Raw genomic sequence first — 15,379 nt, 5'->3', positions numbered from 1 at the left:
CAAAATGGATTAAAGACTTAAATGTAAGACAAGATACTATAAAACTCCTAGAGGAAAACATAGGCAGGACATGCTTTGACATAAATTGCAGCAATATGTTTTTGGATTCACTTCCTAATGAAAATAAAAACAAAAATAAACAAATGGGACCTAATTAAACTGAAAAGCTTTTGCACAGTAAAGGAAACCATAAGCAAAACATAAAGACAACCCACAGAATGGGAGAAAATATTTGCAAATGATGCAACTGACAAGGATTAATCTCCAAAATTTACAAACAGTACATGCACCTCAATATCAAATAAACAAACAATACAATTAAAAAATGGGTGGAAGGTCTAAATAGGCATTTCTCCAAAGAAGACATAGAGATGGCCTAAAAGCACATAGAAAGATGCTCATCACCTCGAATTATTAGAGAAATGCAAATTAAAACTACAATGAGGAATCACTTCTCACTGGTCAGATTGGCCATCATCAAAAAGTCTACAAACAATAAATGCTGGAGAGGGTGTGGAGAAAAGGGAACCCTCCTACACTGTTGGTGGGAATGTAAATTGATACAACCACTATGGAGAATGGTATGGGGGTTCCTTAAAAAAACTAAAAATAGAACTACCATATGATCTAGCAATCCCACTCCTGGGCACATATACAGAGAAAACCATAATTTGAAAATATCCATGCACCATGATGTTCACTGCAGCACTATTTACAACAGCAAAGACATGGAAGCAACCTAAATGTTCATCAACTGAGAAATGGATAAAGAAGACGTGGTACATACACACACACACACACACACACACACACACACACAGTAATATTACTCAGCCATAGAAAGAATGAAGCAACATGGGTGGACCTAGAAATTATCATACTAAGTGAAGTAAGTCGGACAGAGAAAGACAAATACCATATGATATCACTTATATGTGGAATCTAAAAAAATATGATACAAATGAACTTCTTTATAAAACGGAAGCAGACTCACAGACTTCAACAAAAAATTTACCAATAGGGAAAAGTAGGGAGGAGGTTGGGATTAACATATACACACTACTATACATAAAATAGATACTCAACAAGGACCTACTGTACAGCACAGGGAACTCTACTCAATATTCTGTAATAACCTATATGGGAAAAGAATCTGAAATAAAATGGGTATATGTATGTGTATAACTGAATCACTTTGCTGTACATCTGAGACTTACACAACATTGTAAATCAACTATACTAAAATACAAAATAAAAAATTTAAGAAAAAATAAATTAACATAGGGAAAAAAAGGAAATGCACTCTTACTAATAAAATTAACAGAGGTTGATATAGGAAATGTATGTAATAGTGATTATGATAGGGATAGAGTAGGATAATTAGTCAGTTTAGAAATCCTACTAGGGGATTAAGGACAGAAAGGGAATTTTAAGGGAGTTTGGGAAACTGTTGTAAGCTAATGACTACTCAAGAAAAGAATACCATAACCCAGCAACAATCCACACTACCTTGAAGGAAGAACAGGTGCATTCAAGCACCAGACACACTCAAACCACAAATCCTGTTAGTTGAGACACAAGACAATAGATATGGGTTCTGAATCTTGTAACATGAAGTCAGAGAGTTAATAGTGCTTGAAGAGTAGCATTTCTGCATGTAGCCAAGACAGAAATATAGGTGAAAGTGGAAAGAAGAAAACTAGGTGAAATGGGACATTATACCAAAACCTGAAACTAACTACCATATTTTAGTATATGTTACCTCCGTTTTGCTAATATGCATATGATTTAAACAGCATCACCACAGTCCCAGTTACACCATGTAAGACCAAAGGAGAACTAAGGGTTTAGTCTTGACGTCTGCCCAAGAATGAGGAAGAAAGTAGTCTTCTCCCCAACCTACTTTTCCTTTGATTGTAAAAATGTAGCCCCCTTTGTTCTCAGGGTTGCTGTGCTCCCTTGCCAGCCCACTTCCAACTCTCACAAACATCCTATGCTAAGAAACTCACTCTTTGCCTGCCGCTTTGCCTCACACTGAATTCTTTCTGCGGTGAGACAAGAGAACCAGAGCTTCAGTAAATCCTGACACCAGGTGAGAAGTTTCAATTAAAAGACAGTGGGTCAAGTCCCCTCCTAAGTCAGGGATCATGGGTTCAAATCTCAATCTGAGGTGCAGGTGGGTTCAAGACCCAGACTTTGGGTTCGAGTCCCACTCTGAGTTTTGGCTGGGATCAAGTCCCACCTGAGGAGTGGGATTTCAAATACAGCACCACTATATGAACACATACCTGAGGCTGTTATTATCCAAAGTTTGCAAAAGAAAGTTTTGCAAAGAGTAGATTAGAATTAGGAAAAGGAATACCTTAAACATATAAAAAGTATACAAAGATTGCTTAAAAGAGTATAATCCTAAATTTAGATTCTAAATCATGGATTTAAATATTAAGTTTATCGAAAGAAAAATAGTATTGAAAGATTGACGCTCTATAAGAGGAGAAAAGTTAACTTTTAAAATTTAAAAGCAGTGTAATTCAACACAAGAAAATACAGTGTTCTGAGTCAAGTTTCAACTAGATATTGGGTGGATGAAAAAGAATTTGAGCATCATCTTATAAAGGACTTCAGTGTCAATAATATAAGATTATTTAAACATAAGGAATAAAAACAAAGGGAAAATTATTGTAAGTTCTTAATGATGCCAGTCCAAGGATGAACTCAGGAAAGAAAAAGCAACATTACAGAGCACATTGATTATTTTCACCCACCATTAATGAGGGCATATCACTAAAGACATCAATAGAATCATAAACAAGTACAACAGTGACCAAGCAAATCAAACCTCCTCACATAAAACATAAAATTTCTTGGAACTGTCAAGAATATATTAAAATGTATTAATATTTTCTCACTCTTTTGTTATGGAAAATTGCTAACATATAATAAACCATATGGACAGTAACACAAAGAATTCCTATGCACTCATTACCCAGTTTCAACTACAAACACTAGAATTTAAATTAAAAGTGTTAGCATTAGCTGTATACTTAACAGCTGCACTGCTCACTATTGTGCTTCAACTTACATAAGAGACATTTGCATTACAGGACCCATTCTGGCCATCCAACTCACCATTTCTCTGCCCATGGGGAGAGGATTCTCTAGGGATAAGGGAAATGCCACAATCAAAGCCACATTTTCCCTTCTAACTGTACTCCAAAACCCTGGAATTCATTGCCTGGTTTAAGATATGACCCAGGTCATTCCTCCTGAGGGTCACCCGAGGTAGGGCCATGGGACAGCTGGGTTGATCACATATGCGTTCATGAGGCTTGAAGGGGCACAATCTAGGGTAGTAAAGGGCCAGGTTAGGCGGGAGCCAGGGCTGGCTCTCTCCACATTGCCAAGTTCCTGCACAGAATGCTAAGGAGTACAAAACAATCTATAATTTGATCACAGCTTTCCAAGTCATTAGCAAAGTATATTGATCAAGACACAAGGCTAGGGGGACTTCCCTGGTGGTCCAGTGGTTAATACTTCACCTTCCAATACAGGAGGTGTGGGTTCGATCCCTGGTCGGGAAGCTAAGATCCTACGTGCCTCGCAGCCAAAAAAAACCAAAACATAAAGCAGAAGCAATACTGTAACAAATTCAATAGACTTTTAAAATGATCCACATCAAAAAAATCTTTAAAAAAAATACCCAAGGCTAGAACATATTTTATTGAACAGTTTTTAAAGCTTGATTTATAACTTAAATCTTTAGATTTACATTCTGTGATTCCCATTTTGTGTTCTTGCCCTGAGTCTCACAAATGTTAGCAGCTGACTTGTTACTAGATGCGTCTGGTTTTTGGTTACCCTACCTCAGGAAAAGTCTGAAAACGTTGTAGAAAAGGGCAAAGGGTTAAGGGGTTTATTTCATGTTTAAATATTTGAAAAATGGGTCAAAAATATAAAGACAAACAGAGGAAATGTCAGTAAAGCAATAAAACAAACATCCTATTTTAGGATACCAGACTCATTGGAAATTGCTTGACATCTCCATAACCCACTACTTCAAACAGCAATGGAGGTGACTTTTTAAAAGAAATCAGAGGACATACCATTACACAGCATATTTTAAATGTATGGTGCTCATTGCCCATAAAAGATTGTACAAACTGAACATATACCTAGATTTAAGAAGAGTTTAGGTCACAAGAAAAATAGATGGATCAAAAATGTAAATTGAGAATTTCTACAACTTTGGCAATTGAAATTGGTAGAGATATTGTACCCAGTTAACTGCATACAACATTCTAGATGTAAAGCATACAGACTCTTTTTCTCAACTAGAACTGAATGATGTTTTCTGATTCAATTCTAACAATACTCTTCTAGTTTTCAGATTTTTTTTTCAAAAAGCACATTATATATATATAAATACCGGCATAGTTTAAGTAATGATAGATTAAACAAATATATATTTCATTTCTTTGGTGCTTTTGGGTTTTTTTTTTTTGGTTTTTGGGGTTTGTTTTTTGTTTTTTTTTTTTTGCGGTATGCGGGCCTCTCACTGTTGTGGCCTCTCCCATTGCGGAGCACAGGTTCCGGACGCACAGGCTCAGCGACCATGGCTCACAGGCCCAGCCGCTCCGCGGCATGTGGGATCTTCCCGGACCGGGGCACGAACCCACATCCCCTGCATCGGCAGGCAGACTCTCAACCACTGTGCCACCAGGGAAGCCTGGTGCTTTTAACAGACTAATCAATTTCTTCTAATTTCATACTCTTCTCAGTAAGGTGGAGCTAATTTTAAAAGACATATAAAAAGGGATTTGAAGGAGATACCTTAGAGCTAGATCCTTTAGAAGTTAGGGGCATGGATTTCCTCTGTTAAAACAGTAGGCATTTAGTGACACATCAGAAAAGACATGAGAGAAGCTGTGACTGAGAAATACCACCCAGATTGTTTGGGCTTGGCCCCTTCACATTCAAGATACTTGTTAATTAAAATTTTATTTCACAGTCACTTCTTCCTTTTATATTTACTGCCACTACCTGGGGATGAGCAAGGGAATAGAGCATACATGTGTGCCAGGTGTGCACAAGCCACCACTATCTTTTACTTCTAGCCTCTGTATTATGTTGTACAGTGTTCTCCCCAAATTCATGTCTACCTGGAACTTGTGAATGTGACCTTATTTGGAAATAAGATCCTTGAAGATGTAATCAAATTAAAATGAGATTGTACTGGATTAAGATGGGTAATAAATACAATGTGACTGGTGCCCTTATTAGAAGAGAGACATTTGGACACAGGAGAGAAAGCCATATGAAGACAGAGGCAGAGATTAGAATGATGTATCTGTAACCAGGCAAACACAATGATTGCCAGCAACCAATAGGAGCTAGAAGAGATGAGGAAATATTCTTCCCTAGAGCTTTCGGAGGAAACATGGTCTTGCTGACACCTTGATATTAAGACTTTTGTCTCCAGAACTGAAAGAGAATAAAGTTCTGTTCATTTTTTTTTTAAGTCAGGCAATTTATGGTACTTTGTTACAGCAGCCAAAGGAGACTAATATAGCCTCCTAACTGGTATTCCTGTCTTCACCCATACTTTCTCCACTCATCTTATCTACAAATAACAGCATGGTAGTCAAAGTGTATTTGAAATATTAAATTATATAAATGATTACCATTTGTTGCATGTTTTATATTTCTATCAAGCAGTTTTGGCCTACATAATAGAAAGTAAACCTTTACCATGATGTAGAGCTTCTGCCTCTCTTGGCCCTTATTTATTATTCTGACTTCATCTCATACCAGTCTTCTTGAAAAGTGACTCATACTCATCTTCTTTCAGTTGCTTGAGTGTACCAAGATTTCACACTTGAATTTTTAACATGCTATTTCCTCCATCTGGAATGTTCTTCATATTAGGTGTTATTACTGCCTTAGAGATATCCTATATAAGGTAGACTCCCATCTCCAGGTAATTCTTTTAATCTCTTTTCTTTTTTAATATATACTAAATTTTCATTTCAATTACTTCTTTTACTTGGTTGTTTGCCTGTTTCTGGTCTGTCTTCTGCATTAGCATGTAAGTTCCTCATAGCAAGGATCATGTCTATTTAGAGCCATATTGACATCACACTGTCTAATGTAGTTTTCGGCACATTCTAGGTGTTCAATACTTTTTTTTTTTTTTAATAAATGAAGGAGTAGGTGAATGAGAGATGAGGCATGAGGTTTGAGAGGATTCATCGGAGACCAGCTGGTGAGCCTGACATACTGTGGAACCACTTGCTATAGGAAATTTAATATTAGTGACATGACAAGTCCACTAAAATTTCTGGCATTTGCATGGTATATAAATTTAAGTGGGGACAGATTGGAAATGATACATGAACTAAGGGGTTATTCTAGTATTTCTAGGCTGTATAAATTCCTTAAGAGAAAAAAATGGGGTAAGAGGAAAGGAAGCAGAAAGACAAAACTGAGGACATTAAAGGATAGGTACAGGACTTCCCTGGTGGTCCAGTGGTTAAGACATGTGCTTCCCCTGCAGGAGATGAAGGTTCAAGCCCTGGTTGGGGAACTAAGATCCTGCATGCCACGTGGTGTAGCCAAAAAAAAAAAAAAAAAAGGTACAAATCAAACATGTGTCTGAAGATTTGATGCTGTAACATCAGGTAAGAAATATCTTCATAAATAGATTAGGATTTTTTTTTCCAAGAAAACCTGATGTACTGCATCCTTACTCTTGCCTGAATTTTATATTGTGAGTGAGAAATTAATGAGGTGATTCCTCCAATAATGGTAAATTAGGGAAAAAATAATGAAGGTAGAAATGTATTCTATAGGAAATCAGGCCCAGAAGAATATTTTTGATACTTCAAGTCCCAAACATTCCCTCATTAATGACATCCCAGTCTGTAACACCCATTTTCTAATTGTCATGGGACCCTCCACACTACCCCGGCCCAAATCTGCATGAGGGCACTTCGGATAGAAATACTCTTCTGGTTTCTTTCCCTACCTCTCACTCATTTCTCTGCATTCATAAACTGGTAGATGACCTTGGGATGGACAAACAAGCTCTCCTCCTTACTGGCATGGCCTGTCCACTGGATGAAATCTCAGCTTGTCCAGACATAAGCTTACAGATTCTGGCCCTGTGGGAGAGGTCCGCAATTTTCCATTTTGTTCAGCAACTCCAGTGGGGCACTTCACTTCAGATAAGAATGTATTGGATGCTTACATGGCTGCATTGCAAGCCAGATTTGGATTGTATTATATTATAATTCAATCTCTCTGAATCTTCTATTTTGCAATTAATTCTTAATTTAGGAGGGAAAAGAAGGATGTTGTTTATTGCCTCTTTTAATCCTCCCTCTCACACACACACACACACACACACACATACGAATCAATTTGTAAAAATGGAGTTTTAATATAGTTACCGGGAAGTTCTAGGAGAGTTTTAATAGTGTTGACCAATATGACAACCATAGAACCTTAATACAACCTTGAAAAATTTTCCTATTAAAAGAAAAGTTATCAAAAAAAAAAGAAAGCTGGGCTTCCCTGGTGGCGCAGTGGTTGAGAGTCCGCCTGCCGATGCAGGGGATGCGGGTTCGTGCCCCGGTCCGGGAAGATCCCACATGCTGTGGAGCGGCTGGGCCCGTGAGGCATGGCTGATGAGCCTGCGTGTCCGGAGCCTGTGCTCCGCAACGGGAGAGGCCACAGCAGTGAGAGCCCCACGTACCGCAAAAAAAAAAAAAAAAAAAAAAAAAAAAGAAAGCTGACTGCCTGCAATATTGAGATTGACATCTTTGAAAGCATGGCAAAGATTCCTCTAGCTTTTTCTGGTTTGATATTTTTATTTAGGAAGGTCAGGATATAATACCCTGCCTATTTTACCATTATGGTTAAAAATCAGATTCCTGGTTTGAAGGAAAGAGTCACTTTTCTTCAAAAAGGGGATTTTGAGCATTTTATTTTATGGTATTGCTTTAATTTTAATGTATATAAGAATTCTTATAATGAACTGAGAAGTGACACAAAACTCCTCAAGGTAGTCATTCATTAACAGCAATATGCTGATGACAGCATTCCAGAAGGACAAGCATAAGGGAGACAAGAAAATGATCACCAAGGACTTGCAGAATCAGCACAGCATTACAGGTTGACAATCAGCTAGGAAACAATACACTATATACACAGATCAAACTTTACTGGCAAACTCAAGAAATTCTGAATGCCATAATATGTGTTGTTCTTTAAATTGCCTTCAGCACACTCATAAGCAAAAGTAAAAATAAAATGTAATCCCACAAATGTATACGTGAACAGCAAAATCTACTAAAACACAGAATCTGAAGGGATTATGTGTGACTACACCAACTGCTTAGTTGCTTTGGATGTCTGTTTATTCATCTTGTCAACAGAAACGGTACACAAAGACATTTAAAGCTGGGCTTTAATTGATTTGAACAAATATTTAATGATATCTATAATTTATTAGTTCATCCATCAGTAATTATAGCATATTTAACTATGCAAATTAAACTGAGTTCATTCTTTTTCTCTGTAACTAGAGATACAAAAAATGAATTTTAATATATATTGTATCATTTTGTATATTTACAAATAAAAGTATTTCTAAAAAATTTTTGGCTAATTGTTCACTATGAGCCATTTTAGAGCCCAGCTCCTGAGTAAGAAACCACTTTGCTAGCTGTACAGCTGATGGAAGGGGTGAGGGCTCTATTAAGAGAGAGTAGTATGTTTCCATTACAATAGGAGACAGGTCCAAACAAATATTACTGCAATTTATGTCAAAGAGTGTTCCGCCTATGTTTTCCTCTAAGAGTTTTACAGTATCTGGTCTTTAATCCATTTTGAGTTGATTTTTGTATATGGTATTCGAGAACATTCAAATTTCATTCTTTTACATGTAGCTGGTCCAGTTTTCCCAGCACAACTTATTGAAGAGACTGTCTTTTCTCCATTCTATATTCTTGCCTCTTTTGTCATAGATTAATTAACTGTAAGTGCCTGAGTTTATTTCTGGGCTTTCTATACAGGTCCACTGATCTCTGTGTCTTTTTTGTGCCAGCACTATACTCTTTTGAATACTATAGCTTCGTAGTATAGTCTGAAGTCAGGGAGCCCAATTCCTCCAGCTCCATTATTCTTTCTGAAGGTTGTTTTGGCAATTTGGGGCCTTTTGTCTTTCCAAACAAATTAAAAAATTTTTTTTTCTACTTCTGTGAAAAATACCATTGATAATTTGATAGGGATTGCATTGGATCTGTAGATTGCCTTGGGTAGTATAGTCATTTTGACAGTATTGATCCTTCCAATCCAATAACATGTTATATCTTTCCATCTGTTTGTGTCATCTTCAGTTTCTTTCATCAGTACCTTATAGTTTTCAGAGTACAGGTCTTTTGCCTCCTTAGGTAGGTGTATTCCTAAGTATTTTATTCTTTTTGATGTGATGGTAAATGGAAATGTTTCCTTAATTTTTCTTCCTGATATTTTGCTGTCAGTATATAGAAATGCAACAGATTTCTGTGTATTAATTTTGTATCCTGCAACTTTACTGAATTCATTTGATGAAGTCTAGTAGTTTTCTGGTAATGTCTTTAGGATTTGCTATGTATAGTATCATGTCATCTGCAAACAGTAACAGTTTTACTTCTTCCATTCCAATTTGGAATCCTTTTATTTCTTTTTCTTCTCTGATAGTTTTGGAAGTTCTAGCCAAGGAAATGTTGAATAAAAGTGGCAAGATGGGCATCCTTCTCTTGTTCCTGATCTCAGAGGGAATGCTTTCAGCTTTCCATCATTAAGTGTAATGTTAGCTGTGGGTTTGTCATATATATTATATATGCCTTTATTATATTGAGGTATGTTCCCTCTATGCCCACATTATGGAGAGTTTTTATCATAAATGGATATGAATTTAATCAAAGCTTTTTCTGCATCTATTGAGATGATCATATGGTTCTTAATGTTCAATTTGTTAATGTGGTGAATCACACTGATTGACTTGCAAATACTGAAAAATCCTTGCTTCCCTGGGATAAACCCCACTTGATCATGGTGTATGATCCTTTTAATGTACTGTTCAATTCTGTTTGCTAGTATTTTGGTGAGGATTTTTGCATTTATGTTCACCAATGACACTGAACTTATCTTTTTTTGTGATATCTTTGGTTTTGGTATCAGGGTGATAGTGGCCTCATACAATGAGTTCAGAAGTGTTCCTTCCTCTGCAATATTTTCGAATATTTTCAGAAGGACAGGTGTCAAGTCTTCTCTAAATTTTTTATAGAATTCACCTGTGAAACCATTCAGGTCCTGAACTTTTGTTTGTTGGGAGCTTTAAAATCACTGATTCAATTTCAGGACTGGCAATTGGTCTGTTCATATTTCTATTTCTTCCTGGTTTAGTCTTGGGAGATTGTACTTAAGAATTTTTCCATTTCTTCTAGGTTGTCCATTTTATTGGCATAGAGTTGTTTGTAGTCTCTTATGACCCTCTGTATTTCTGTGATGTCCACTGTAACTTCTTTTTCATTTCTGATACTATTAATTTGGGCCCTCTCCCTTTTTTTTTCTTGAAGAGTCTGGCTAAAGGCTCATTGTCAATTTTGTTTATCTTTTCAAAGAACCATCTTTTAGTTACATTGATCTTTTCTATTGCTTTTTAGTCTACACTTCATTTATTTCTGCCCTGATCTTTATGATCTTTCCTTCTACTAACTAATTAAAGCTTTTGCACAGCAAAGGAAACCACAAACAAAATGAAAAGACAACCTATGGGAGAAAATATTTGCAACTGATGTGACCAACCAGGAATTTAAAAATATACAGCTTACATGGCTCCATATCAAAAAAAAACAGACAACCCAATCAAAAAATGGGCAGAAGACCTAAATAGACATTTCTCCAAAGAAGACATACAGATGACCAATAGGCACATGAAAAGATGCTTAATATTGCTAATTATTAGAGAAATGCAAATCGAAACTACAGTGAGATACCATCTCATACCAGTCAGAATAGCCATCATCAAAAAATCTACAAATAGGCCTCCCTGGTGGCGCAAGTGGTTGAGAGTCCGCCTGCCGATGCAGGGGATACGGGTTCGTGCCCCGGTCTGGGAGGATCCCATATGCCGCGGAGCGGCTGGGCCCGTGAGCCATGGCCGCTGAGCCTGCGCGTCCGGAGCCTGCGCGTCCGGAGCCTGTGCTCCGCAACGGGGGAGGCCACAACAGTGAGAGGCCCGCATACCGCAAAAAAAAAAAAAAAAAAAAAAAAAAAAAAAAAAAAAAAAATCTACAAATAATAAATGCTGGAGAGGGTGTGGAGAAAAAGGAACCCTCCTACATTTGTGGGAATGTAAATAGGTGCAGCCACTATGGAGAACAATATGGAGGTTCCTCATAAAACTAAGAACAGAGTTACCATATGATTCAGCAATCCTACTCTTGGGCATATATCCGGAGAAAACCATAATTCAAAAAGATACATGCACCCCAGATTTTCACTGCAGCACTATTTGCAATAGCCAAGACATGGAAGCAACCAAAATGTCCAACAACAGATGAATGGATAAAGAAAATGTGGCATATAAATACAATGGAATATTACTCAGCCATAAAAAAGAATGAAATAATGCCATTTGCAGCAACATGGATGGACCTAGAGATTATCATACTAATTGAAGTCAGAAAGAGAAAGACAAATATCACATAATATCACTTTCATGAGAAGTCTAAAAAGTGAATACAAAAGAACTTATTTACAAAACAGAAATAGACTCATAGACATAGAAGACAAACTTAAGTTACCCAAGGGAAAAGAGGGGGAAAGGATAAATTGCGAATCTGGGGTTAACAGATACAAACTACTATATGTAAAATAGATAAACAACAAGGACTATGATATAGTATAGGGAACTATAATCAATATCTTATAATAACCTATAATGGAAAAGAATCAAAAAGGATATAAATATATATATATATATACATATATATACTTCAATAAAAAATAAGCCAATCAACAAATCAAACCAATCAAAACAAACACGTAGACACAGGGAACAGAGTAGTGGTTACCAGATCAGAAGGGTGGGGGAGGACAAAATGGGTAAAGGGGGTCAACTGTCTGGTGACGGATGAAAACCAAACTTTTGGTGGTGAGCATATTATAGTGTATACAGAAGTCAAACTATAACATTGTACATGTGCAACTTACATAATGTTATAAACCAATGTTACTTTAATAAGTAAAATTAGGAGGAAAGCTAGAAAAAGAGTCGTGTGCACAGAGCACTAAACACAATTTTCTCATTACAGAGTGAGTGGTAAAAAACATTGTTATCCATGCTCTTTCACTGCTTATAGTTCATAGGGAGGATAGGCTTCAATAAGGAAACATACCAGTAGGTATAAAATTACAGGTTTTGATAAGTGATATAAAGGGAAGCAATGAACTGTTAGAGAGAATAACATGAAGGATGCTCTTTACTTAACATGTGGAGATATAGCAGACCTTACTGAAAAAATGGCACCTCGGGTTAAACCTGCAGGACAAGGACACATCCAGCCAGTAAGTAGGGGACTGCTTCAGAAAGAGATTGGAAAAAGCTTAAGGAGCGTGTGTGTGATGGGGAGAAGTACATGCATTATTTTTTTTGGGGGGGGAACCAAAAAAGTACAGTGTGCCTAGAACTTAATGAGCAAGAGGCTTTTCATCATCAGATGATTGTAGGCTCTACTAAGCACTGGCTTTTATGTTAAGTTCAGTGGGAAACCACAGAAATGTTTTAAGTATGATTCAATTGTATTTAGTCAACCTTACTCTGGCTGCTATATGAAGAAAATGGAAGGGGATGGTAGGGAAGATATGAGAAGAAGAGAATTTGGAGTATAATAGAGTAGTCTAGAAGAAATGCTTTTGGCAAGAGGGATAGTGTCCTATATATTTTCCAGGCTCAAAATAAGAGCTAGATTTGAAAGCTAGCAATTTATTGTATAGGTAGGTTAAGGAAAGAGAAAAGTCAAGAATGACTCCCAAGTTTCTGTTCTGAGCACACTGGGAGGCTGAATGGTGGTGGTGTTTCCAATATGGGGAACACTGCAGAAGAAGTGGGTTCAGTTAGAAACAGGACTGAATGGGAGATCAAAGCAGGATGAATTGAGAAAGAGTGAATCAGACACATTAAACACACTAAAAAGTGAGGCAACTGAGACATCCAAGCATGTTATGTGGGGTGATATGAGTTGTAAGAGAGGGTTAGGTTGTTGAATGCTATAAATAGCGCTAAGAACTGGGCAAAGGACTCAAAGAATCTTTACATGAATGCATTCAATTTGCACATGGTAGCAGACACCCATCTTTTCTAACCAGTACTTCTTGTTGCTCTCCTCACATGGATACTGCCAGAGCTACCAAGTAGCACAATATGATCATTGTTATTGTTCACTGATTTGCAAGGCAATTTTAGTACAAGAAGTAAGAAAAATGAGTTAATCTTTCATGTGTTGCTTAGATCGAAAGTAGTAAGGTTTGAGAGCTAGCAGTGGTCAAGTTTATTGTGGTGCAGACAGGAGAAATAACAAAAGTTGTTCTGTGGGAAAAAAAAGAGACAGAAGACAAAAGAAGAAAATCAAAGAACAGCAAAGATGAGTGTAGAGAATGAAAGATACTATCATCTGAAATGTAATTACAATTGCTCCTGGGGCCCAGCCTCATTCTTCACTTTGGTTTCATGAGTCACCCTGGTAGTCCTTTAATAAATTCCCATTTTAGTTTAAGGTAGACCAAATTGTCTTTCTGACATTTATAATCAAAAGAGACCTAGTCAAGGAAAAGAGAAAGCCAAAATCAAAAGTCAAGGAAAGAGAAAACTAATCCCAAAGAAATTATTTTCAAAAACTCAATAAACAGTGTTAAGATCATAAGTAGCAGTCTTCAAGTCCAGTTTTGTTTACTATTTTTAAAATGTGTATTTAAAGTTTTCATTTAAATATTAAGAATTAAGAAATCAAATGAAATCTTAATAAAAGATATATAATTACTTTCTGTATATATGTATTACTTGCATGTTGGCTACTATGCATATCTATTTTATCTATTTTCAATCATAGTGCCTATGTATTATCTTTTACTCATTTTTCTTATATATAACAAATATTTCAATGTCAAATAATGTTAAGAGCAACTATTTAAAAAATTAGACAATATATTATAAATGTAATGTTTTCAAATGTCCTCACCCAAAGCACATAAAAGTGTATAAAATTAAAAGGGAAAATATTCTTCTCTCACCCTGGTCCAGCGGACAGATTTGAACAATCTTAACTCTTTTTTAAATTTACTCTTGAGGTTCCAACAATAGTTTAAAATGTAATTTCCTCTATTTCTTGATTCCTCACATGTAGACACCATTGACCCGTCAATGAAAATTGTGAGAAATTAACATACTTTCATTATCCCCTATTTTCTCTTTAACCTTTCAATTTTCATTGGCTATACGATTAACATTGTTTTAAATTAATTCTTCTAATAATCACTAATGTTTTAAGTGTACATCTAAACCTCTATCTCTTGACATGTCAAATTTAGATAGTATCTAGTAGTTCTATATCATGAAAGGTATCAGGAATGCATTAGTATGCCTATCCTTCCTTTGCCTCTCCTCCTCATTCCATTTTCAAGTTTTATTATTAATATTTACATTGTTGGATACAGTTACATTCTTCCACAATTACAGTAAGTCATCCATTCTTTTCTATAAGTTTATTATCAATATTGGAAAATAAATAAGTTTATGATTTTGATAAGTAAATATTTTTGAGGGGTTTAAATCAAGTTGTATAATTAGTCCCATGAAAAAGGAAATGAAATCCAATCGGTGAACAATTTTCTGAGTAAAAAGAAAAATCTAAGATTCAAGGTCTAATGGAACTTCTTTTAATTTCATTCTTCATTCTTTCATGTAAATTTTAAATGGGCATATTATTACATTTTGCTTACATTTCATTATTTGTTAAATCTGGAGGATATTTAGACTAATTTTAGAAGCATGCAGAACATTTTTGTTCCTATCTTTTTTTTTTTTTTTTTGCGGTACATGGGCTTCTCACTGCTGTGGCCTCTCCCGTTGCAGAGCACAGGCTTCAGACGCGCAGGCTCAGTGGCCATGGCGCACAGGCCCAGCCGCTCTGCGGCATGTGGGATCCTCCCAGACCAGGGCACGAACCCGTGTCCCATGCATCGGCAGGCAGACTCTCAACCACTGCGCCACCAGGGAAGCCCCCTATCTCTTTTTTATCTTGAATTATTTTTTAGGATAAATTGTAGAAATAGA

At 36.4% G+C, this 15,379-nt stretch overlaps 1 protein-coding gene across 3 annotated transcripts in view; it reads right to left on the bottom strand.

The window, feature by feature from the left end:
• Positions 1–15,379, bottom strand: part of CCSER1 (coiled-coil serine rich protein 1) — a 1,210,612-nt gene that overhangs the window by 534,931 nt on the left and 660,302 nt on the right. The window lies entirely within an intron of this gene.

This window comes from Mesoplodon densirostris, chromosome 1 (assembly GCF_025265405.1).
Source record: "Mesoplodon densirostris isolate mMesDen1 chromosome 1, mMesDen1 primary haplotype, whole genome shotgun sequence".
In the NCBI taxonomy this organism is placed as follows: Eukaryota; Metazoa; Chordata; class Mammalia; order Artiodactyla; family Ziphiidae; genus Mesoplodon; species Mesoplodon densirostris.
This window is presented reverse-complemented; position numbering and strand designations above follow the sequence as displayed.